The sequence below is a fragment of the Rhinatrema bivittatum genome, chromosome 2 (assembly GCF_901001135.1).
Source record: "Rhinatrema bivittatum chromosome 2, aRhiBiv1.1, whole genome shotgun sequence".
Lineage (NCBI taxonomy): Eukaryota > Metazoa > Chordata > Amphibia > Gymnophiona > Rhinatrematidae > Rhinatrema > Rhinatrema bivittatum.
Genome location: NC_042616.1, coordinates 307,689,751 through 307,715,568, shown reverse-complemented (window position 1 = coordinate 307,715,568; position 25,818 = coordinate 307,689,751). Strand labels below are relative to the sequence as shown.

The 25,818-nt window shown below is 41.8% G+C and overlaps 1 long non-coding RNA gene across 2 annotated transcripts; it reads right to left on the bottom strand.

The window, feature by feature from the left end:
- Positions 1 to 2,169: 2,169 nt before the first annotated feature.
- On the bottom strand, positions 2,170 to 24,722 carry LOC115086123. Of its 2 annotated transcripts, none has more exons than XR_003855087.1 (3): positions 24,551 to 24,722; positions 24,254 to 24,365; positions 2,170 to 2,645 (listed from the first exon to the last, which is right to left on the bottom strand). It is a non-coding gene; the product is annotated as an uncharacterized LOC115086123 (long non-coding RNA). The 2 variants fall into 2 exon arrangements; XR_003855086.1 differs by having other exon boundaries at positions 24,254 to 24,360.
- Between the last annotated feature and the right edge of the window lie 1,096 nt (positions 24,723 to 25,818).

Below are 25,818 nucleotides of genomic sequence, written 5' to 3'. Positions count from 1 at the left end.
ACTCAAGGCTAACGCCGAACCCAGGCCCAATGGCGCGACCCAACGCAGAGCTAGGTGCCGACATGGAGCCTCGACCTAGGACCTAGGACCCAGCCCAAACCTGATGCCATGAACCAATTCGGAGGCCAGGTCCTGACACTGGGGCCTTGGCCTAGGCTAGGGTATGTACCCAGGCCCAATGTTGCAACCCGACCTGAAGGCCTGGTCCTGACACCGGAGCCTCAGCCTGGACCCAGAGCCAATGCCGTGGCTCAACCCAGATGCTGGATCCTGACTCTGGGGCCTCGGTCTAGATTGGGGCCCAAGCTCAGGCCTGACGCTATGACCCAACCTTGAGGTCGGGTCCCAATGCCTGGTCCTGGGCCTAGGCCAGGGCCCAAGCCCAATGCCACGATCCAACACAGAGGCCGGGTCCCAACACTGGGGCCGAGGCCCGATGCCGTGACCTTGCCCGGAGGCCAGGTCCCGACGCCGTGCCTAGGTCCTGACCCAGGCCAGCCGCCACGATCTGACTTGAAGGTCGAGACCCTATGCTGGACCCTAGTCCTGGACCCAGGCCTGATGGTGAGGCCTCGGCCAGGAAACCGGGTCCAGACACTTGGGCCTTGGTCCAGGGTCAGGCCCAGGCCTCGGTGTCCAGGCCTGGGAGCTCTGTGGTCCATTGTCTTCTCTCTTCGGCTCTTCAATGCCAAAAGACGGCATCTGCAGGGGTAGTGTGGGAGTTAATTAACTCCGGTGTATTCACCCCAGTGGAAGGCACCATTTTGATGTACGGCAAGTCCAATGCCGTGGATCAAAATGGTGCCGTCCACTGGGGTGAATTCACCAGTTAATTAACTCAGGCACAGACTCCCCAGATTCTGTTCAGGGCCCCCCGAATTAAACAAATTAGTCTTATTTGTCGTGATTTGCATTTTCATTTTAAATGAATGGTCATCCTTAATACAGACTGAAGTGTACAAAGCCAGGCCAAGAGGCCTCCCGGGTAAGCCCCACCTATGTGATTTTCCACATTATGGTCTTTCCAAATTTTTGAGCTTCTGTATGCTAAAATTGCCCTTAGCATCAGCAGTTTGTCATGCTGTTAATTACCTTTTCTGCATTTCCTTTTATTTACAGTACCCTAATTAATTCAGTTACAAGGTTTTGACTCCAACTCTTCCAGCAGAAGACTAGAGTTCTTTGTATGCAGGGAGACTCTCTCCTGCACAAAGCTCTGCTCATTCTAGGGCTGATGTACTTAAATAAAGAACCTATTTAGTACACCTTTAATGCATATTTTAAAAGTGCACTATTTAAATTTATTTACTTTCGGGCTGATACAGTAAAACCCGCGGGAGAGCCGGCGCTCCGACTTAATATCCACCGGAGTGCACTTTACTGTATCGGCCCCTTTGTTAACACAACAAAAAAGTGTGCTAATTCCTAATAAGCTTGAGTTCATTCATATGTTAATGAGCATACAATTAGGGTTTAAAGTGGCTATGATAGCTTTACTTCCAATTTATTTAAACTAAATTAAAATGTTCATTATTTAATTAAATTTTAAGTACATTTTTAAAGGTGAAGTAACGTTTAAAGCACAGTGGAGTTAGTGGCAGAAGGTTACAAAAATGTGCCAAGTGAAGTTAGCAAACATATTCCCTGTCCTCCGAGATCTCTAGGACCCCTGTAACCATTACTCCGAGATCTCTGGATCTGGGGCCCTGCAGTTCAATGTTCACGTCACTGCTAGACAGAACAAAGTGACTAGGGGCATACAAGTTTTGTACAAGAGTGTAGGATTGGGTATACACAGAGGACAAGGGAAAAGAGATTTAAGCAAAGCTGAGTGGAAGGCAAGTATGGACTGATACAAAATAGCTTTGTTACCTGAACATTTGGTAACTTGAGGAAAAAAAAATGTTTTAACAGTTGTGTTCTGATCCTTCCACTTGGCTAGTATGGAAGGAGAGCTCGGGCCTGATAAATGCAGTCTGGGAGGTACAGGGGCAGAGTCCATGTAATTCAAAAGGATTGGAGGGGAACAGCCAGTGGGGAGCAGTGAATGAGAACAACAGCAGTGAAAAAAGAAAAAAACAAAAACAAAAAAATGGATCAATGTCTTGCATAATACAAACTATTTATTGACAAAAAGTAAGCTACACACAGTGCAAGGCTATACCTACCTCCAGCATGTGATCCTTGGAGGACAAACAATAATACGATATTTAATTGGACATAGAGATACATTTTTTGGAAGCTTTTTCATTGCCATTATTTAATCCAATAGGAGTTATAGCAGCTGCTGAGACAGTGATGAGAACAGAGAAAGTGCATTTACTTACAATATTCCAGCAGGCACAACAATTGCATAGGCAAGGATCACAGCATAGAATATCCAGTTAACCATGAGCAGCAATTGTCAAGGTAGGGATCACAACAAAGTCCAGTTACTGTAATCCAGCAGCATTCACTGCAGACGCAGGGATGCACAGCAGATAGGTCCATGCACTATAACACCCGAAGGACCTGTAGCAGGAGCAGCACCAACAGTCCATGTTCAGTAATCCAGGAGGAGAAACAGCTGCAACCGAAGAAGTTGCAGCAGGAGTAACAGCAGCAGTGCCAGCTATCCATGTAGTGCCATTCAGCAGGAGGAGAAGCTGCAATCCAAGTAGGCATGGCAGTTATAGCTTCTGATGATTACAGCCAGAAAGGCAGCCAGAGAGTCAAGAGACAGCAAATCATGGTTATACAGGAATTAGTGTCAGGAAGCCACCTTGATAGCAGCATGATCAGACCATGTTAGCATGTGGAACCTGTAGGGTTGGTGGGATGGAGTGGCCCCACGTCCCCTCCTTAACTTGTGCTGGAGCAAGTATCAAGCCTGGCCCACCTTAAATTCTACAGGAGAGAGAGAGCTCTGTGGGCGGGACCCTGCTGGGGCAGGATAAGAGTGTGCACAGCTGGGAGCAGAAACTCCTGACCGGTCTCTGGAAGCTTGTGTGGTGAGCACACTGCAAAGGCAGGCAGTCTACTGTTATGTTGGTTTGCTGATTATACTAATAAAAGTTTTGGGTACTTGCCAGGTTCTTATGGCCTGGATTGGCCACTGTTGGAAACAGGATGCTGAGCTTGATGGACCCTTGGTCTGACCCAGTATGGCATTTTCTTATGTTCTTATGTTCTTAAGTTGAAGATGCATGAGGAAAGGCTGGAGTCAGTGTGATTTCTGCTCTAGCCTATAAAGATTTCATTTGCTATCCTACAGATGGCAAAACAGAAACAGAGCTACAGTACTTATCCGGCAACTATTGAAGAGGCCACCCTGGTAATACACATTTAATACATTTTAAAATGGGATTGATGGTATGGGGTGCATGGCACGAACAGCGGCGGATTCCCGATGAAGACCGGCCTGGGGATTCGCCGCCCAGGCCGGCCCAGGAGATACCACGTGGTCTGCCGAGCACGGCTCTGTCACGGCCGTGCTCGGCAGACCACGTGACTAGCGCGACCGGCCCACCAGGGGGTGCCCGATCCCCTGGTGGGCCAATTCGCCCCTGGGCACGAAAGGGAATTTTGGAAAGTTTGTGGGGAAGGTTGAAAATTGGGGCCATATGCTCTTTAATACTTCTTTTATTTTAAATTCACAGTGCTATTGCCCCAATATCTTTTGAAGATATCTGAATAAGTAGCAAGTTATCTGGCCACACAAGGCCAGATAACTTAACAACGTAAAAAGCTATATTCAAACATATCCGATTAGGTTTTTAAGTTACCTGGCAACATATAGCCAAATAATTTTAGGCAAGTATATTCAGCGGGACTTTTATCCCACTGAATATATGAGACAAGTTATACAGCTAACTTTAGCCAGATATATTGTCCACTAACTGGCTTATTGAATATTGCCCTCCTGAGGTCTATTTTTGGCCTTACCATGGGGGTCATTTTCTATAGCTTTCGCACACAAAAAGTCCCTTTTCGCGTGCAATAGCTAGATTGGGGCAGAGTCGGGGCGGAGTCGGCACCGGAAGGGGAGGAGTCGAGGCGGCACTGGGGCGGACGCAGCAAAGACATCGCTGATGGCGAAAAGGTAAGGCCCCTTATCACCGCCACTAACGCGCCCAATAGCGCCACCTTTCACGGTGGCACTATTGGTTTGTGAAAGCCGGCAGCGATCGCACCGCGGTGGTGCAATCGCTGCCGGCTTTCGCAGGCCCGCCCCCTGCTTCACCCCCTGGTACCGCGCGATTCACTAAGGCTTGCGATTTTAGAAAATCCAGGCCTAAGGGCTTTACTGAAATAGGCTTTCTTGGTTTGCTTCAGCTTTGGCAGATAATGCCTGATAGTATAAGTAAGTGTTTGTACTCTGTGGCTTTACTTTTGTGCTACTTTCTTTCCAGACGTCTGGTTGTTGTTTCAGGATCCTTAAACCTGAGTGAAGCCAGACAAAAATCCCTAGTATAAAATCTTTTGTTTATGTAGCGGGACACCCGGTTGGATGATTGGCTGCACTCAGGGTTGCCTCATTGCTGGGGTTCATCCAGCAGTGGGGAAGGTTGACTTCCTGGGACCTTGCCGTGGACATGGTCCATGGTCACTAACAATCAGTCAAATCCCCTGCTTTTCTGGATTTGTGGAAAGGGATATGCTGGAGGGGACCAACAGACACAGAGTAATAAAAAGAAAAACAACCCCCCCCCCCCCCCCCCATATTCGCTTTCTTTCTCGATGATCCGAAATACAAGAAAAGAACCAGTCTTTAAGTCCAACTTGGTGTTCAAACAAAATTTTACATTAGCTTGTAAATTAAAATCCAAGCCAGGATGATGAATATCAAAAATAAGATAAGGAAAATCAGTGTCAGAAAAGTCATAGTCCCTGCACCCATGTCTCTTCTCCTCGTAGATCTGTACTTCCTTATACCAGCATCCATATCAAGTAATCCTTCCCCTCTTGGAATAGAATAACCAGCTGGGAAGAAAGGGGGAAAAAAATTCCCCTCAGTCAAGATCAAATCCAGCCACTCCAACTAGAATGTACAACAAAATTCAGCTGTCTTCACCTCTTGCTTTACTTCTTCAGCAAAAGTGAAAAGACTCCAAGCCAGTCCATCCAGATATCAGTGTCAATCCCTTCTGTAGGAATTGGTTCCACTCCGATTCTGAAAAGGTATCAAAATCCACCCCTAGGTCAACTCCACTTCAAAGCAGGGAAACCTGTCTTCTCCCTAGTCCACCTGGGGGATGGCAAAGATCCAAATCACATGCCTGAGGGATTTTCATAGTCCCCTTTAGCCTTCCTAAAAAAAAGATGGAGATAAATCAAAGGGGGGATCCCCAAAATTTGCCCACTCCCTACTATGCTAGAAAATAGAGGAAAAATTTAGTGACAGGCAAATTCTGCTCACACTCCCCCCTGCCGAAACAAAGAAAAAGAATGAGAAGGTTCAGTTCTTTTTCTAACAGTCCCTTAACATTCCAATTCATTGACACATGTAACATGAGACAATTCACAATGAGATGTTATAGTTTGCCAAACACTAGAGGTGTGCTAGCCCAAGGGCGCAATAACTATGACCAGCACAGGAACATTGGAAAACTCTTCAGAAGACAAAGCTCACAGTATCATGCAATATGAAGAATACTTACTTATTATTGATTCCCTGGAGGAAGATCAGGAAGTAGGTACCCTTCTAGTGCTGGACCTTGCCTGGTGTGGTAAGTGCAGACTCTGCTCCTCGGCAGGGATTTTTTAGACCTCTGGAAGTGGGAGCAGGGTCTGGGTCTTAGTTAACATTGTGGAGGTGGGGATGGGTGAGCCTGGCCTCCGTTATACATTTTAATCTGAGGAAGGGGTTTGTCGGGAAGGGAAGAATGGATGGCTTACAGTGATCTGGGACTTTTTTGTATTTATTTGATGTGGGGATGCAAGGCTCAATAGGGCATTTTTAATATTAGATGGAAAGAGGAAATTGGGGCAAAGGCCCCTTTAGTTCTTTTTTTTTCTTTTTTTGTCAAAAGTGCTACTTACCTAGCACTACAAGGCAATATTTGGCTAAGTTAGCTGGATAACTCAATCCCTCCCTGGAATGCCCTTCTAATGCCCTTTTTTTTATCTGGCTAAATTATAGCTGGATAACTATTTATCTGATTATAAGTTAGCCGGATAAGTGGCTGAATAAGTCTGTTTTGCCATTTAGAGTTATTTATTTATTTTATATACCGTCAATCTATAAACAATCTAGACGGTGTACAATTAAGAAATACAAGGACTTAGTAAAAGAAAAAACAATAAAATTAAAATAGTCAAGGACTAAGTAAAATTCACATAAAAGTAGTAAAATAGACGGGGCTAAGATGGCTGCCGCCTAGCAGACCAGCAAAGGATGCTCGAGGAAAGGCTCTTTCCTTATTGAATTCTTCAACTTAAAAGATGCCCCATACTAAAAGAAAAGGAAGGCTGAGGGGTGTGGGGGAAAATCCACCTCTGGTAGATCTTCGTGGGGGCTACAGGTTCGACGCCGGAGAGCCAGGTCGCTGGAGCTGTGACGCGGGAGCAGGCATCCTCCTCCCTGACCTGTGACACCTCATTGAGCCCCGGAGAGCCGAGAAGGCCCGTTCATCCGGGTAACATCGATACAGCTCCTAGTGATTGGGAAGTGGCGGTGACTCCTCTGATGGCGTTTCAGAGAGATGTGGGAGCCATTGTTTTAATAGAAAGCTCTGGAGCGGTCCAAGAGCTGGAAGGAGCAAGAGGTTTATTTCCCAAAACATCTGTGGAGAAAATAAGCCTGGACCTTTCTTTGGAGAATCAACAGGAGCTAAGATCTCCTCGACAAGGAACTGAGCTGAGCGTGAGCGATAGATTTGAAGCGGGAGGGAGCCAGCTGAAAGCTCTGACTACAGACCTACAAATTTCAACATTAAAAGATGGAACTCTGGAAGGAATGTGGACTGCCTTGAAAACCATTGAGAAATCTATAAAGACGCTATCACAGGTAACACTGGATATAAAGGATCAAACCGTAACAAATTATAATTTAATAACAACTTATAATAAACAGTTGGAAGATTTGGATAAAAGAGTAAAATCAACAGAAAATATATAACAGAAATTGATAATATCAGAGAAAATTACAAACAAAAGGTTAGAGGGGCTGGAAAATGCGATGACAGCTCATAATATAAGAGTGCTCAATTTCCCTGTTATTCGCTAGATAGCCCCTCTAGAATTAATTAAAATGTATTTTCATCAAGTTCTAAAAATTCCAGAGTCAGCTACTCCTCTTGTAGTAAAAACATACTATTTGCAACAAAATACTCCAGTCGAGGATCCAGGGCCAGTGGGATCTCAATCGCCTAACTTGGACTTAACTAATTTGTTAGAATCTTCCATTGGGACAGAAATAACTAATAGAAAACCATTACTCATTGCCTTTGCTTTTCTTTCAGAATGAAATCATGTTCTTAGGTTATTTCTAAGAAATAGAAAATTACTTTTTTATGGACGTCCTGTTTGGATATACCCTGACGTAATTAAAGTAACACAAGCAAGACGTAAGGAATTTCTTGCGTTAAGACCAAAGGTTCTCCAGCTGGGTGCAGTATATATTCTAAAATACCCATGCAAATGCTTTATTAAGTATAAAAATGTTCAGTATGTATACTATGAGCCTGAACAGTTCAGAGCCTTCTTGCGGTCTCACTCCCAAGAAGCTCAAACTATAGTATCGGCATAAGTGAAGTAATTGCTGTAGGACTGCTAGACAATTTGCCTTTTTTCCTATTAGATGATGATTTTCTTTTTTCTTATATAAATATTGCTCTAATTCTGCCCCCGCAAATGCTTATAATTTTGATGTTGTATATGGTAAGATCTGTATCAACATCTCTTTTTCTGTACAAGAGTAGTTCTTAGGTATATTAAAAAATTGAAAATTAAAAATTAAAAAAAAGTAGTAAAATATATGAGACAAAATAAAAATAAAATATCTAAATTACAACAACATAAGAACATGCCATACTGGGTCAGACCAAGGGTCCATCAAGCCCAGCATCCTGTTTCCAACAGTGGCCAATCCAGGCCATAAGAATCTGGCAAGTACCCAAAAACTAAGTCTATTCCATGTAACCATTGCTAATGTCAGTGGCTAATTTCTAAGTCAACTTAATTAATAGCAGGTAATGGACTTCTCCTCCAATAACTTATCCAATCCTTTTTTAAACCCAGCTATACTAACTGCACTAACCATATCCCCTGGCAACAAATTCCAGAGTTTAATTGTGCGTTGAGTGAAAAAGAACTTTCTCCGATTAGGTTTAAATGTGCCCCATGCTAACTTCATGGAATGCCCCCTAGCCTGATATCCGAAAAAGTAAATAACCAATTCACATCTACCCGTTCTAGACCTCTCATGATTTTAAACACCTCTATCATATCCCCCCTCAGCCGTCTCTTCTCCAAGCTGAAAAGTCCTAACCTCTTTAGTCTTTCCTCATAGGGGAGCTGTTCCATTCCCCTTATCATTTTGGTAGCCCTTCTCTGTACCTTCTCCCTCGCAATTATATCTTTTTGAGATGCGGCGACCAGAATTGTACACAGAAATAAACATAAAAGTAAAAATATCTAAAAAATCTTTGTTGTAAAAAGACAAAAAGTAACACTTCTGACCATTATTTACTGCTAACATCACTGCATTAAGGTGTCACAAGCATTTCTGACTGCTAATTGCTGATTAACCATTACTCTAAAAATATCACAGGCGTATCTAACTGCTAAACATTATTCAAAATTAAGTTTCATAGGCTTTTTAAAATCACCAAGTTTTTAAGGTTTTTTTTTTTGTTTTCTATCTAAATGGCTTTTGAATATGACCCTCGTTGTTGACTATGCTTGTACCGTATTTCCCCAAAAATAAGACTGAGTCTTATATTAATTTTTGCTCCAAAAGACGCAATAGGGCTTATTTTCAGTGGATGTCTTATTTTTCATGTACAACAATCTACATTTATTCATGTACAAAAATCTTCCCTTCTCCCTTTTTCCAGCCCCTGTGAGCCAATGGGAAACCTCCTTTCTTCCTGCCCCCACTGCCCAATGGGAAGCCTCCTTCATTCTGCCTGCTCCTGTGCAGGTCAATTGGAAATCTCCTCCCTTCTACCTGCCAGTGGGAGTAGGAAGAAGGGAGGAAGCCTTTGATTGGCTGGTGAGGCAGGCATCACATAGCCCAGGGGTAGGGTGGGAGGAATGGCAGTGTTGAACCCCAACGTAGCAAGGCCGCCATGGGAGCTCATCCCCATGGTGGCGAAGAGGAGACCCGACCCTGACCAAGCAGGGCCGCCATGGGAGCCCATCCATGTGGCAGCAAAAAAGAAGGCCCACCGGAGTAAAGCCACAGCGGAACTGGAGCCCATCCCTGCAGCGAAGGAAGAAGAGGTTTGGCAGTGAGAGCTGGTGTGTGTGTGGGTGTGAATGGGTGCCTGGGTGAGAGCTGGTGTGTGTGGGTGTGAATGGGTGCCTGGGTGAGAGCTGGGGTGTGTGGGTGTGAATGGGTGTGGGTGTAAATGGGTGCCTGGGTGAGAGCTGGGGTGTGTGGGTGTGAATGGGTGTGGGTGTAAATGGGTGCCTGGGTGAGGGCTGGTGTATGTGGACATTTACGTCTCATCCAAAGATGCCCGCTTGGGTATTTACAAATACTTAAAATAAATGATAATATAAATTATAATTAAGTATCAATGTCAATAATATTATTTATTTATATTTATTTTATTTAAAAGTGTTTATATACCGCTTTTACAAATACAATTTAATCAAAATGGTTTACAATATAAAACATACATAATAAAACCATAAAATTAAAAAACTAATACATTAATATTATTATTTTATAATTCAATACGTCCAACGTGTGTTGCAACGGACATACTAAATGCGTCCATCCGGCTGACAATCTTAACTGGGGCTTATTTTTGGGGTGGGGATTATATTACAAGTATCCTGAAAAATCATGTTAGGGCTTATTTTCCGGTTAGGTCTTATTTTCGGGGAAATACAGTATGTCTGTGTGTGAATCTGCAAGTGTATTTCATGTGGTGTCTGTCTCTGTCTGCATGTTATGTAGCACCTGCTGTGTTTTGTCTTATTTATGTGGGTCATTTGGTCCAATTTTTCCAGAGTGCAAGCCTCCTCCTTCTGTCCCTCTTTGTATGTATACTGTGCTATAGCAGTTCTTCCTTTCTGTGCCTTGGGCATGGTCCTCATATTGTTTCTCTATTCCCTTAGTAGTGTCTGTCATGATGCTTGTCTTCACCTTTCTTGCTTACACTGTATGCCTTTTTTTCCTTCTGTATAGCTTGGTACTTGTTTCTAAGTATTTTCCCGCTTTTTTCTTTTTTTCCTAAACTGCCTACACTAGTATCCTGCAGAACAGACATGCCACAAGTGGATGCATGTATTCCCTGGGATTTTCTCTGAAGGTAAAGTGATGCTTTCTGTGGGATATATAGTTTGTTGCTTTTTATCTGCTTTGTACTTGCTTCTATCTGTAGTGTTAGTGGAGCATTGTGTGGCTGTCTTATTTTTTTTCTCTCTTTCTGTCTAATTCAAATATGCTCATGCTCCACCTCCAGCAATGCAGATGGAAAAGGAGAAGGTCCCATGGAAGGGGGGGGGGGGGGGGGCAGATGGAGGGATATCACTTCCACATCACCTAGCAGTTCTAAAAGGCCAGTATCCTTCTGCCTACTTTGTCCCCCAATAAGGGGGAAAAAATAAAAAAAAAGTTTACCTTTATAACAATAGAACTTTTCATGGATTTTTCAAGGGTTAGTAAGAAGTATGCATGTATGATGGGTCTGAATGCAAGGTTGTGTGTGCATATTTACAGCACAGGTCCAGATGCATCTATTTCGTGATAGTGGGAAAGAGATATAAATGGGTGAAGAGGGGAAGGGGCATGTGTTGATAAGTATGAGTTGCTTTTCTTTTAAACTTTTCATTTAATGTCACAAATGCATCAAGAGATGCAAATGCATGTGGAAATGAAGGCAATAAATTGCACTGAACTAAATCTTAAACAAAAGTCAAGCTGCTTTTCAACAGACAATTGCTGTGATGTGCTGCAGTCATCGCAGTACTATCTCTTTAAAAGCAGCCAGAAACTAGGGATGTCACTTTTAACTTCGAGTCACAAGGGACCAGCTAATCCAGTCCTAGCTTCATTTCAATGCATACAGGGACTTGTGGCTCTGATTTATTTTTTTTTTAAGGGAACTCACTCAATGGGACAGTCAGAACTGCACATCCAATGAATTCAATAGGGTAAAATCAGGAGATTAGCCTGTTAATTATGACACTTAGCTCAAAAGGAACATCATCAATATGACTGTGTTATTAGGATGTGATACCTCATATTTTGTGTGGAGCCTCTCAATATTTTTTGGAGGGTGCTCTCGTCAAGTCTTATTTCAAGTGTTAACCATAATATGTGGACTCGGTTATACGCTGTGCGGACTTGTTGTTTTTATAATCACTGGTATCAACAATCCCTGGACTTAAAGCAATGCATTTGCAAACAAAATTTTTTTAAGGAATTTTTTAAAGTAAATTATACGATGGAAAGTGTTCACTTATCGTATTATGCTGAGCGTGCATGGGTGACAGCTTTTTTTTCCCAAAACACCGGTCTAAACCCGACACGTCCGTGTTTCGTGGACTTCTTCAGGGGTTTTTTACATTCTCAACGGTGTGTGGTTGAAAGCTTGTCCCATCTTATAGACGCTTCGTGCGCGATCCTGCTTTTTCAAGCTGTGATCGCGCACGAAGCGTCTATAAGATGGGACAAGCTTTCAACCACACACCGTTGAGAATGTAAAAAACCCCTGAAGAAGTCCACGAAACACGGACGTGTCGGGTTTAGACCGGTGTTTTGGAAAAAAAAGCTGTCACCCATGCACGCTCAGCATAATACGATAAGTGAACACTTTCCATCGTATAATTTACTTTAAAAAATTCCTTAAAAAAATTTTGTTTGCAAATGCATTGCTTTAAGTCCAGGGATTGTTGATACCAGTGATTATAAAAACAACAAGTCCGCACAGCGTATAACCGAGTCCACATATTATGGTTAACGCTTGAAATAAGACTTGACGAGAGCACCCTCCAAAAAATATTGAGAGGCTCCACACAAAATATGAGGTATCACATCCTAATAACACAGTCATATTGATGATGTTCCTTTTGAGCTAAGTATCGATATATACATCATTACTTATACAGTTCATCTTTAATTAGTCATGTTAATTATGACATGCAACTAGATGGCAACTGTATCAGAAACTTCTCTAAACAGAGCTTTTAGTTGTTTATTTTTTGCAAAATTTTTCCTGAGACTTTTTTTCCCCAATTCTATTCCAAAGGAATAGGATAAAGAAATTGTGTGGCACAAGCTTGCTCTCATGATTTTCAATGGGAGGAAAAGAAAAGAGACACTTTTCCACCTATAGGAAATAAGAGCTATGCTGGCAAAAGACCAGCTGGATAATATACTCCTGAGCAGGAGTGAATATATTTAGGGTAGAGACCCTGGGAAGGCAAATAAAATTAACTTATTTAGGTGGGTAAATAATCCTTGGTGGCAGGAATAGAGATAGAGAAGAGCCTGATTAATGTAAATTAGAGGTGGGCTCAGCTTCCTGCACACCCTCGAATATCTTTATCCAGGCCCATGTGAATAACGTTTAACATGCTGGAAAACCCACCACATAGCATCATGATATCCTCTTTTTATGACAGTGGATATTTCGGAAACCCTGATATTCATCTGCTGTTCGCCTTAGTATTTCATTGTTTACAACAAAAGTGCTCCCTTTGATACAGTACCTGAATGTAAACCGGTGTGATATCTCAATTGAGATCGAATGTCGGTATATAAAAATAATAAATAAATAAATAAAATTTTGTTGAGGGGAAATACACTGCTGCATTTTTTTCCTCCTTTTACAACCTCGGGTCTATTTGATGCCACCAATGCAAATCTGAGAGAAGTGAAGGATTTTAGGGAGGGAGAACAATGGATTAAAAAACCCCTGGAAGACCTAAATTGAAGGGGAGAGAAAACTTGCTTCTGTTGATTAGTGACTTTATTTTTTGAGAGACAAATGCATAATTTAATACTTTTTGCACTGAAAAAGAGCTTGCAAACCCTTAACCATTTTTCAAGTGTCTTCAAATCGCCTTTCATGTTTTCCACTTCTCTCAGGGGAATGGAAAAGGTGAGGGGCTTAATTATACACAGGGTGTTGGTAAGAAAGAGGAAAGACCTGGGGGATGGAGAAGGTGAAATCTGGAGGTGACAAGAGAGCCAAGGAAGATCAGAAGAATGGATGAAGAGATTAGGAAAGAAAGAAAAGAGACTGACAAAGAAGACAGACCTGAAAAGGAAATATTGCAGAAAATGGAGAAAGCAGAAAACAGAAACACATTAAGAAAGGTGGAAAGAAGGCAAAACAATTACTGGCATGGTTAAAAGGGGAGGTGAAAGAAACTATTTTAGCCAAAAGATCTTCATTCAAAAATTGGAAGAAGGATCCAACAGAAGAAATAGGATAATGCATAAGCATTGGCAAGTTAAATATAAGACATTGATAAGACAGGCTAAGAGAGAATTTGAAAAGAAGTTGGCCGTAGAGGCAAAAACTCACAGTTAAAACTTTTAAAAATATATCCGAAGCAGAAAGCCTGTGGACCGTTAGATGATCAAGGGGTTATAGGGGCACTTAGAGAAGATAAGGCCATCATGGAAAGATTAAATGATTTCTTTGCTTCAGTGTTTACTGAAGAGGATGTTGGGGAGGTACCTATACTGGAGAAGGTTTTCATGGGTAATGATTCAGTTGGACTGAACCAAATCACTGTGAACCTAGAAGATGTGGTAGGCCTGATTGACAAATTGAAGAGTAGTAAATCACCTGGACCGGATGGTATACACCCCAGAGTTCTGAAGGAACTAAAAAATGAAATTTCAGACCTATTAGTAAAAATTTGTAATCTATCATTAAAATCATCCATTGTACCTGAAGACTGGAGGATAGCTAATGTAACCCCAATATTTAAAACGGGCTCCAGGGGCAATCCGGGAAACTACAGACCGGTTAGCCTGACTTCAGTGCCAGGAAAAATAGTGGAAAGTGTTCTAAACATCAAAATCACAGAACATATAGCAAGACATATTTTAATGGAACAAAGTCCACAAGGCTTTACCCAAGGCAAGTCTTGCCTCACAAATCTGCTTCACTTTTTTGAAGGAGTTAATAAACATGTGAATAAAGGTGAACCTGTAGATGTAGTGTACTTGGATTTTCAGAAGGCGTTTGACAAAGTTCCTCATGAGAGGTTTCTAGGAAAAGTAAAAAGTCATGGGATAGGTGGCGATGTCCTTTCGTGGATTACAAACTAGCTAAAAGATAGGAAAAAGAGAGTAGGATTAAATGGACAGTGGAGTGCCTCAGGGATCTGTATTGGGACCCATACTTTTCAATTTATTTATAAATGATCTGGAAAGAAATACAATGAGTGAGGTAATCAAATTTGCAGATGATACAAAATTGTTCAGAGTAGTTAAATCACAAGCAGATTGTGATAAATTGCAGGAAGACCTTCTGAGACTGGAAAATTGGGCATCCAAATGGCAGATGAAATTTAATGTGGATAAGTGCAAGGTGATGCATATAGGGAAAAATAACCCATGCTATAGTTACACAATGTTAGGTTCCATATTAGGTGCTACCACCCAAGAAAGAGATCTAGGCGTCATAGTGGATTACACATTGAAATCGTCGGTTCAGTGTGCTGTGGCAGTCAAAAAAGCAATCAGAATGTTGGGAATTATTAGAAAGGGAATGCTGAATAAAATGGAAAATGTCATAATGCCTCTGTATCACTCCATGGTGAGACCGCACCTTGAATACTGTGTACAATTCTGGTTGCCGCATCTCAAAAAAGATATAATTGCAATGGAGAAGGTACAGAGAAGGGCGACCAAAATAATAAGGGGAATGGAACAGCTTCTCTATGAGGAAAGACTAAAGAGGTTAGGACTTTTCAGCTTGGAGAAGAGACGGCTGAGGGGGGATATGATAGAGGTGTTTAAAATCATGAGAGGTCTAGAACGGGTAGATGTGAATCGGTTATTTACTCTTTCAGATAATAGAAAGACTAGGGGGCACTCCATGAAGTTAGCATGGGGCACATTTAAAACTAATCGGAGAAAGTTCTTTTTCACTCAATGCACAATTAAACTCTGGAATTTGTTGCCAGAGGATGAGGTTAGTGCAGTTAGTGTAGCTGTGTTTAAAAAAGGATTGGATAAGTTCTTGGAGGAGAAATCCATTACCTGCTATTAATTAAGTTGACTTAGAAAATAGCCACTGCTATTACTAGCAAGAGTAACATGGAATAGACTTAGTTTTTGGGCACTTGCCAGGTTCGTATGGCTTGTATTGGCCACTGTTGGAAACAGGATGCTGGGCTTGATGGACCCTTGGTCTGACCCAGCATGGTATGTTCTTATGTAGGAGTGGAGGAACTGGAGAGAAGACCAGGAGAGAGATAGGAATGGTAAAGAAAAGGAAGTTGACAAAGAAGGGAGGTGACTGAAGAAGATGAAGAGAGATTGGGGAGAGAGAGAGCACAAGAGCAACTCTAGGGAAGGAACAAAGATGAGGGGGAGGGTTAGGAAGTGAAGGCATCTTTAGAAGACTAGAGACATGGGGAAGACAGCGTTTACGAAGAGAAGAAGGAGAGACAATAGAAGAAGAGAAGAAGGAGAGAAACACAAAAACAACTGAAGTAGAAAATGGGAAAAATGAATGAGGAAAGGAGAAAAGAAATGATCTAGGTACTACCCACCAAAAGCTTGGATAACCCATGAGATGCCACAGGAAACCATAGTCCTTATCTATATTACCTTGCAAGTGTTAATAACTTTCTTTTGGATTTTACCTGCCATTCAAAAAATAATGCAAAGAAAAAAAGAGGCAAATTATGCCAAAAGGTGAACCCAGCGGTAAAGGAAGTAATAAATAGTAAATAATATCAATTAACAAATTTTAAATACATTTTAAAAAATAAACATGGCAATAACAATATAAAAACTTTGAATATACAAGTTAAATTGTGGTGCACAGCAGAATTTTATCATTAAAATACACAACCTGACATGGTCATGTTTCAGCAATAATGTTTGCAGCAGGGTAAATTATGTTGAAACTACAATTATAATATGGGGTCTAAATAGCCGGTATACCTCAAAAGTCACAAGTGGATGGTAGTGCATGAGCAGCTATTGGAATTCAACTGTAAGCCTGGTATTGATCATTGGAAAATTGATGTGCAAAGAGCTGTGGTCTCATGCACAGCAGGATCAATCGGGCACTGCTTTAAGGCTGGCCTGCAGGCCTCATCTATATTATAGTCTTGATGCTTATGTGCTAATATACTTGTGAACAGTCCCAAGATCAAAATTGTGTGCAAAGAGTCCATAGCATTGATGCATGTCCAGTTGTGTAGTTTAATGATCTATTTCTGTTGTGTATCTCACTTTTAACTTTTATATTAAAATATTTTGTATTGTTATTGTCATGTTTATTTTTTAAACATTTTTTATATTTATCAATTCTTATTGATTATTATTTACTATTTAGTACTTCCTTTATCACTGGGTACACCTTTTGGCATTCAAATACTAATACCTGTGCAAAGCAGCAACTACAGAGAAAACAAAAGTGAGATGTTTAAAATTGTCATAAAGATACTGTAGTTTTAAGTTACTTAGAGTTAGCAGACTTGAACTAAAGCTCATTGTAGATGACTGTGGTTTCACTCTCGGCATCTGTTAACTGTGGTGTGGGGCTGAATGGAGAATGTGGGTGGTAGACAAGTCACTTGGTTGCAGATTGCCAGATGTGCTGAGCAGCCATCTTAAACACTGGGTTGTCCATTACATACATTTCAGCTGCACATTTCTGTATTGTAATGGTGGTTGGTGTGTAGCAGTGATATTCATTCCCAGACCTTGAGGCCTGGGAGTTGGGCTTTCAGGACATCTCTAATGAATATACAGGACATAGGTTTGCATGCACATTGCCTCTATTGTATGCAAATGTATCTCATTCATATTCATTAGGGATAGCCTGAAAACCTGACCTGTTGGCAACCCTCGAGGGCTGGGGGGTGAAGACCACTGATATAAAGCATTGGGGAGGGGGGCGGGGTCATCGAGGGGAGGGGTTCAGTGATCTTGGCTGTGCCTTCCGATGCCAGAGGCTGCACTGATACTGCTGCATGGCTATATGTTTTCCTCTGGCCATCCCATAGAGCACTGTTTGCTGTTTCCATAGGTTTGAAAGTGTTCTTGCAGGTTAGATGAGCCATGCTTTGTGTATTTGGGGTATGCTGATCCCCTTTCTGTAACACATACTCTCGCTCAACAAATCCAGGTTATCACAAACCATGGTTGTGTCTGTCCACCCACAGCCTCTGTTCCTTGAAGGCTTTTTTAATGGGAAGAGTTTGGGGAGAAGAGAGGGTGGCATTGTATTCACCCACTAGAAAACACTGGAGGATAAGAGCATTTTGAAGTGCAAAATGTCAAATTCTTTGTATTAGAAAAAAAGTCTACTTTTTACATAGAGATGACAACTCTGCGTCCCCAAATGAAATTCTTGTGCAATGTTTGTTATTTATACTCCAAGTCTGCTCTAAGTAAGCCTATTAATAGCAAAGGCTTTTGTTGACCCTGCAGCCTCTTTGCTATAAGGGAAGAAACACTGTAAGTATTTCACTTTGATTTTTGGTGAACAGGGTTCCATCTATCATCTCATGTCTGATACCAGCTCTTTTTAATCATGTTCATGTTTTAAGCACCTTGGCTTTGTTTATTCTGTATCTGAGGCCACTCAAATATCATGCTGCTGCTGCTTAATTGTCTAAGAAATCAGTTCACCATCCCCATTACTACATAGCACCAAAGAGCCTAGTTTTCACCTGTTTTGTGTTTATGGGAAAAATAGGCCCTTAGCTGTAGTGATGTGACTGCAGTGTGGTATAGGAATGGATTCCTAATTTCCAAAGGCGGCAATTGTCAAAACAGCCCACATGGTTAGAAAGCCTGTGGGTACTTTTAGCCATGGACGTTGTGCCAGTTCTCAGAGGAACCGTGCACGCATGCTTCCCTTTGAAAAAAGCCCATGGGGGAAACGTTCCTGCTTTCTCTGCTGTTCCCCTTCTTCCCATCCAGTGTTTGGAAAATGCAAACCGTGCACGTTAATCTGACTTCACTGCATTGAGGGCTAACAAAAGGTGAATAATCAAGTAAAAGAAATTAACTGAATAAATAAGCCCTGCCTACATATTTTTACGGGTAAATGGAGGTGCGGCGTTAGTCTCCCATGTTTATTCTTACCCATGGAAAGGGTGAGCAATTTTTAGACAGCTAATTGACGTGGGTGGAAGGCTTTTGAAAATTACTCTTCTGTAGAACAAGCTCCTGTCCCTAGTCAGGCCTAGTCTGCATGTATCTTGGCGGCAGTCTTTGTTAGAGCAGTATGGAAACTCTCCTTGCTAATGTCTTGTTCTGGGAGCACAATTAGACAGGCACCAGTAATTTTCATATCTTACTTAGCCAGGTAAAAGGGGGGGGCGGAATTCCTGGATCTCTCTTCTGATGGTTCTCTTCATGGATCAATTTTAAAGCAATGTGTTCCACAACCTTGCCTGCAAGCTCTTCTGCTGAGAGTTGAAAATCCCAACAGCAGGATGGACAGGCGTTGCCTGATGTCAGCTCCGGGCAGAATCATCCTGAACAGCTTGACCCTGACTGTATCAAGAAATTATTTTTAAACAATAAACAAAGTCAGAGAACATAGATGCCCAGACAACTTAAAGCTGTTGGTTTCACACAGTCACTTTTATTACATGAGCCCCTGCATAAAGCAGCGGTATTAAGAATATTTTTTTAGTAACAAAGATGCCAGTTATAAACAACTAAATTACTAGCATGTTTTTTTTGTTTGATTTTTTTTTAATATAATAACTGAGGGTGGATTATATTTTTTTATATATTTTTAACAAAATTCTGTGGAATATTAGAGTGTCATGTTATAGAAGGTTAAGGGGCTCGTTATTTATGTATAATTTAGCTAGGTCCCATACCAGAAAGACTCAGTCCCACAGTCTGAAAAGGAACAGTGGACTTCATAATTATTTCCCAAGATTCCCTCTGATGCCCTATAATCTTTATTGTAAGAGACCACAAAAACAACGCACAAACTGTTTTTAGAGGGATATAAATATCACAAATACACAAAAAACGATATCACCTGAGATCAATATTCTATTAATTTTCCTAACATTTTTCAAACAGGAAAAAATCTCTCAAAATCAAAAAAACTATCAAATACAATTGTTTATCCACCAACAAGGAAAATTTTTAGGGGAAGAAGAGGAAGGTTTCATACAATTTCATATCATCGCATCCAGCAATGTATGGCATTTTTAATCATAAACTGACCTCCTCCGACCCGTGAATATTTTTTCTATTTTTTAACGTGATTAAATTTTAGTGAAAAATAACTTAAAACCATTTCCTTGAAGTTATTTCCACCCACATCGGGCTTTTTTAACTTTCTCTTTTTCAAGAAGCACCAAAACAATTCTCAATAACGCCGACACATAGTTTTCTCGCATCCAATCTTACTGCAGGGAACTTCCCTATCACTTATCTGTGCACGCTCTAGATCTCAAATCCATGTCCATATCCCGACAAGGCCTTGTTTTGAATAGTGGATTCTTCATCAGAGGACAGCAGTTCTAATCCAAAATTTGAAAAATGTTCGGCGTCTTCACATACTTTAAATTAAAGGGCTGGGGGGGGGGGGGGGGGGAAGGTTAGGGAAAGGGCTGGGAAGGTTAGAATAGGGGGAAGGGAAGTTCCTTCCCAGGCCACTCCAATTTTGGATCGGTCTGGGAGGGAACAGGGAAAGGCCGTGGGCGTTGGCGCGTGCAAGAGGCACTAGAGTGCACCCCTTTGCATGCGCTGACCCCCGATTTTATAACATGCGCGTGCCTGTGTGCGCATGTTATAAAATCGGGCATACATGTGTGCGCGTCGGGTAGTGCACGTACATGTACACCCGTGTGTAGGTATGAAAATCTACCTCTATGTGTGCTTGGAGCCTGGACCTGTGTTTAATCAGTTCAGAGCATCTGGTTATCTTTCTGGTTGTGGATAGCATCAGGGTGTTTCTGCATTTGCAACTTCAGTGACATACTTTTGCTCTGAATTTCAGTCATCAGCCTGCTCTCGATCTGGTCCTCTTTATCTTCTCCAGTGCCATAGTGCAGTCAGTTCATACAACTGCCTAATGAAAGCTTCCAGCGGTTCCTCTCTCAAGCTGAGTTTGCTGGTTAGAACCATGCTGTTCCATAAATTGCATTGTGCTTGGGAATAAAGTACTCCTCATACCTGTTACTGTCTCCCTCAGCCTGGGAGACAAATGACTTGACGATATACTTAGTTTTAGGCCTCATAGTCTGACTTTATTTATGAATATTCTGTGCTTGATCAATAGCAATTTGGCTTTCGTAAACATTTTAGTATGAAACACTGCTGTTATCTGGCCTCGACACAATATAACAAGGCTTTGATATTGGTACTAAGTATGTTATGGTACTACTGGATATAAGATCAGCGTTTGATGCTATAAACCACCAGATTCTGATCACTAGGCTGTCCGATACTGGAATAACAGGGCCAGATCTATCTTGGTTTAATTCTTACCTAAATGGTTAAACCCAACAGAATATGACTACGCTGGGGGCATCCTCCTGGTATCCTGTCTCTATAGGTGTCCCCCAAGATTTGGTCCGATCATTTATGTAATATCTATTTAGCTCTGCTCTGTAAACTTCTTGCAAGTATGAGGTTAAATTATAAAATTTATGCATATAATATGCAATGTTTTATGCCAATAAAGTCATCCTGGTCTGCCATCTTTAATTTTATTTTAATATGTCTCTCTGTCTTAAAACACTGGTTGTTCTATATAACAAATTAGTTCTGAGCATTGATCAAAAACCAAACTGATGCTTTTGAGGAGGCTTCTAGTTTCAGATGCTCCTACCATTTTTTAATTTGAGGGATGTAAACTGCCTATTACAAAACAAGTAAGAAACCTAGGTGCAATTCTTGACCAACCTTTATCAAGGCATCCTCAGATCAAAGCTATTGTAGCGACTTCATTTAGTAAACTTTGGATGCTCTGCTCTTTAAAACCATTCTTGAATTCAGAAGATTTTCATGCCATGTTGTAAAGTCTGATTTTTCCAGCATTAGCTTACTGTAATTCATTGTATTTGGCTCTTCCTGCTAATTAATTGAGGGCACTCCAGACAGTGCAGAATTCTGCTGCCCATCTATTAACAGGGACTGGTATGAGGGAACACATAACGCCAGTTCTCTACTCTCTGCATTGGCTCTCCATGCAATGGCGGGTCGATTTCAAAATCTCTATGTTTATACATAAACTCTTGAACAGCATTAATTTACCGTGGATTGGCTCTATCCTACAAATCTATACCTCTCCTAGGGCTTTATAATCAACCCATCAAGGAAGTTGGAGATAGCATGTGTGTGCCTCATGCACTTGCTGAGACATGCAGCTGGGCATTTTCTGTCGCTGGTCCTATATTGTGGAACTCTCTCCCTGGACAGCTCCAGATAGCTCCTGATTTATGAAGATTCAAGAAAGCTCTAAAAACCTTTCTCTTTAAGAATGCATTCGATCTGACAGAATAAATTAAATACGCTTATTTTGGTTTTTATGAACTGACTGATTGAACTCAGGAGGACAAGGGTTATGTATTTTTTAAATAAATAAATGAGTGTGCACCACCTCATTCTCCATGTGCAGCTTGGCTGCCATTCTCTACCGGGCAAACAACTGATGCCAGTCAGGCCAGGATGCTGGCTCAGCAAACTTGAGGTATGCAGAAGGGTGAAGCTTTGCCATCTTGATGCACTGGGTGGCTCATTGCAGACTGGAAACTGTCTCTGAGGCTGCCAGGCTTGCCTGAGGTTCAAACTTCTGATACTAGTCATGTTACAGATGGGCATGTGCAAGTTATTTAGGTACAACTCAGCCCCATTCCAGAGAAACTCAGCCATACAGCCTGAATAGGAAACACAAACCACTTTATTATTTCCAGGGTGCCCCCTGGCCCTATAACCTTTGTTGGCAACTTTATTAACACAGCCTCTGGCTGAATATTACACTTGCTGAACGACTGAACATTACACTCCACATCACACAGAGTTCACGGGTCAATTCATCCACTGTGCTTGAGCCTGCACTTGGCGAATAGAGCTATGCATTTAAGGTTTGCCAAATGTCAATGGTCATAAAAAAGATTTATTGAGGGGTTATTTGGCACGGACAACCACTTTTTCAGCATGGTTTGGAAAAAAGCAATTTGGGATGTGCGGGAGGAGGAGTCCATTAATGCCCCTTACTTTGTCCCTGCCCTGACTCACAAGGGATTAATCACCCACACACATCTGAAGCTTTTATTTGATTCCCAGAGTCCTCCACCCTGAATATTGTTGATCCGGCAAAGAGCAGGAGAAATGTTTTTGTCCTGTTTTTTTTGGGGGTTTTTTTTTCCTGCCCAGCTCCCATTATCTTTTATGGGAACATAGAAATAAAGGTCAACAAACAAGCTGTAACGAATACCCTTTTAATTGGAATAACTTTCTACATTTGTTACTAAACTTTCAAAATTGTTATAGTTGTAATGGCCCTTCCTTCGCTGAAAGGCTAAGTGTAATTCTTTAACACATTGAGTGGAATATTCATGTGCACCTCTTTAGGTGTGCATTCATTTTTTTTTTTGCCAGCATGCAGCATTCAGAGAACCTTGTTGGAATTTTTCAGACTTCTCCGGAAGAGAAGGAAGAAGAGCTGCTGCTAATGGCTTTGTGGAGTCAGAAGGCCCTGGAAGAGCATTCATGATCCTCCAACCCCCTTCCATATGTACAGGATCATCTTGCTATCAGGACAGCAGCTCTGAGCAAAAGATGTGGCACCGAGAGAAGCTGCCTATAGTTCAGTGGATCATTGTCACCAGTTCCTTGGACCACACTTCCATAGGAATCTCTGAGCAGACCTCTGGGGAATGCTATCTCTCTCTTTTTTTTTTTTTGTCAAAATACTTTTTTATTAACAGGGAAAGTGGTACCCTGAAATAACAAAACATCCCAACCGGGACCACAGAATACATTTGTCAAACCACTACAACAACAGGAGCATAATAAGCAATAAAAGGCACACGGTACCGCCAATCCCTGACTCTTTGTTTTCCACCCCCCCTCCCCACCCCAGACCGTGCTATCTCTAATCAACCTTTAATCATGCACAATGGAAGGGGAGTTTCAAGTCCATGTTTTGGCTTTGTGGCCAGTCAGGAATACACTACTGACCCTAATCACATGGGCCGGAGACAATGGAATCTCTTCTAGTCAAACAAAAAGATATCCCTTTTGTCCTGAGCCCTACTGCCCCAAACTGGATGAAATCCATTGGGAAGTCTGCATCCCTAGCACCAAGGAGCAGAGGTAGAAGAGAAAGTACCTGTTCAGCACAAATAGACATAAGGATTGTAAATAGACTGTCCTGCTGCTGTAAATACTTGTATAATATCTACCTCCGTAAAAGGAGAAATCTTTGGGAACATCCGTCCACTTGCAAGTGTAACCCTTACTGGGGATGTTTAGGTCCCAAGGGCGCACAAACTTATTTGTTTTCTTTGGGGTTGATCCGCCTAGCAATTAACTCCCATGATCAAACTCTATCCCGGGGGTGGGCTGGGGGATGTTCTCGTTTATGGTCCAAACAGTGGTGTGTTACTTTCCGTGAGTGTTGCTAGCAGCTGCATCCCAAGGGATGAGATGCAGGGACAAACCAGGCAGGACCAGGCTTTGGGTATTAAATTAAAGTTTATAGATTGTGCAACAATTAAATTAAAGTCCATAAGATTGGAGTTACATCTGACTGTTGGCACGTGTTTATTTCTCTTTAGGTAAGTGCCCTTTGTTTCAAGCATCTGAGTAGAACTTGCCATGTTGATTTTAATTGCGTAAAGCTCACCCAGCAGCTAACCAGGAACCCTATTGGAGGAGTCCCCTCAATCACAGAAAAAGCAGACCTACCTGAGTGCATCTCACTCTCAGATACCCAGTCTGTCCTGGTCCCATAAGTGGAGATCCACTTGGAGTCTCCTGGTCTTGCACATTCTTCTTCGTTCTGCTGTTGGGGACTTCTCTTGCAGGAAAAATAAAAAAAAAAGGAATCAGGCTTCTTCAGTTCTGCATCCTACTAGGGAGGGGTGAGTAAAAAAAAAACCTGCCCACAAAGCAATTGTCCAAAAATATATTTTAAAGATAAAGCTGAATATATTTTCAGCCATCACAATCTCTCTCAAAAGGAGTGTCACCAGTCTTGCTCACCTAGGAAGTAGAGTAGAACTCACAGGTCTTCAGTCCCCTGGAGAGAGATCCCAAAAGGGAATTCAGCTCCTAATCTATTTTTCTGTAATTAATAGAAGCAGGACCCTCTAGCAGGGAGTGCACAATGAGGAATCCCTTCAAACTTAAGGCACAGGATGAGGCTAGGAGGCCTCACCAGAGACAAAAAAACAAGGCATTGTCACTATTACAAGGCTTTCTAAAACTGACCACACCTAACACTAACATGGCTGAGCTAAATAGGATGAGGCATCCAATCCAAGCCCTCCAGGTTGGGAGGGGCAGAGGGGGATGGAAGGCTCATAGATATTAGGGTTCTAACCAGATACCTAGGGCCATCTAGTGGCTGACCTAAGGGGGTGTCTCACAAGCAGGAATCAGCTGACCGAGGTAAAATCTCAGACACTGAACTAAAAATTAGGGATGTGCATCCATTTCATTCATTTAATTTGTTTCATACGTTTCCCATTACATGTCAATTAGATGTGCATTCGTTTCATATGTTTCATACGTTTCATATTACATGCTTGTATAGGAAACGTATGAAATGGATGAAACGAATGCACATCCCTACTAAAAATACCTGAATGGATAGAGCTCCCAGGTACAGAACTGGGAGCAACAACAGGACTGGATTCAGAAACAGGATTCAATTTTTCAAATACTGGTCTCTGAATAGTTTGGCCAGTCTTGACAGTGGGTAAAATAACTGCATGCTTAACAGAAGCTCGTATACAATCCGACTTAGCTAGCAAGGCATTTAACCTGGCTATAGTGGGAACTGAGATGCATGAATTATTTAACATGGTGTACCTTTAATATTTGGTTGCAGTGCTTTACTCCCTCCGGTATCTGCTGAGCTGGAATGGCAAGACAGAATTTGAGGCAGGCTATTTAAGATAGAGTGTTCACAAGTCAGCACCTCTTACATTCCCACAGAGCAGGATTGGGGAAATCACACCTGAGATACTTCAGTAGTAGCGGTGGATTTCTACACTGGCAGCTGCTGCAGTCCCAGTACGCAACTTCAAAGAAATTCCATCAAGATGTTACAGGGGTGGAAATATACCATATATCATTCCTTGGGACAGGACTCATCTAGATGTTATAGGATTGGAACTAGGTTAATACATCAAACCTTATAATGAGCCTCTGAACTTAATAAAGTTATCACACTTCTCAAAAGATATTAAAAGCACGATGGAGTATGGTGGCAGAAGGGGGTAATGAAGTAGGTGAGCCTAAATGTG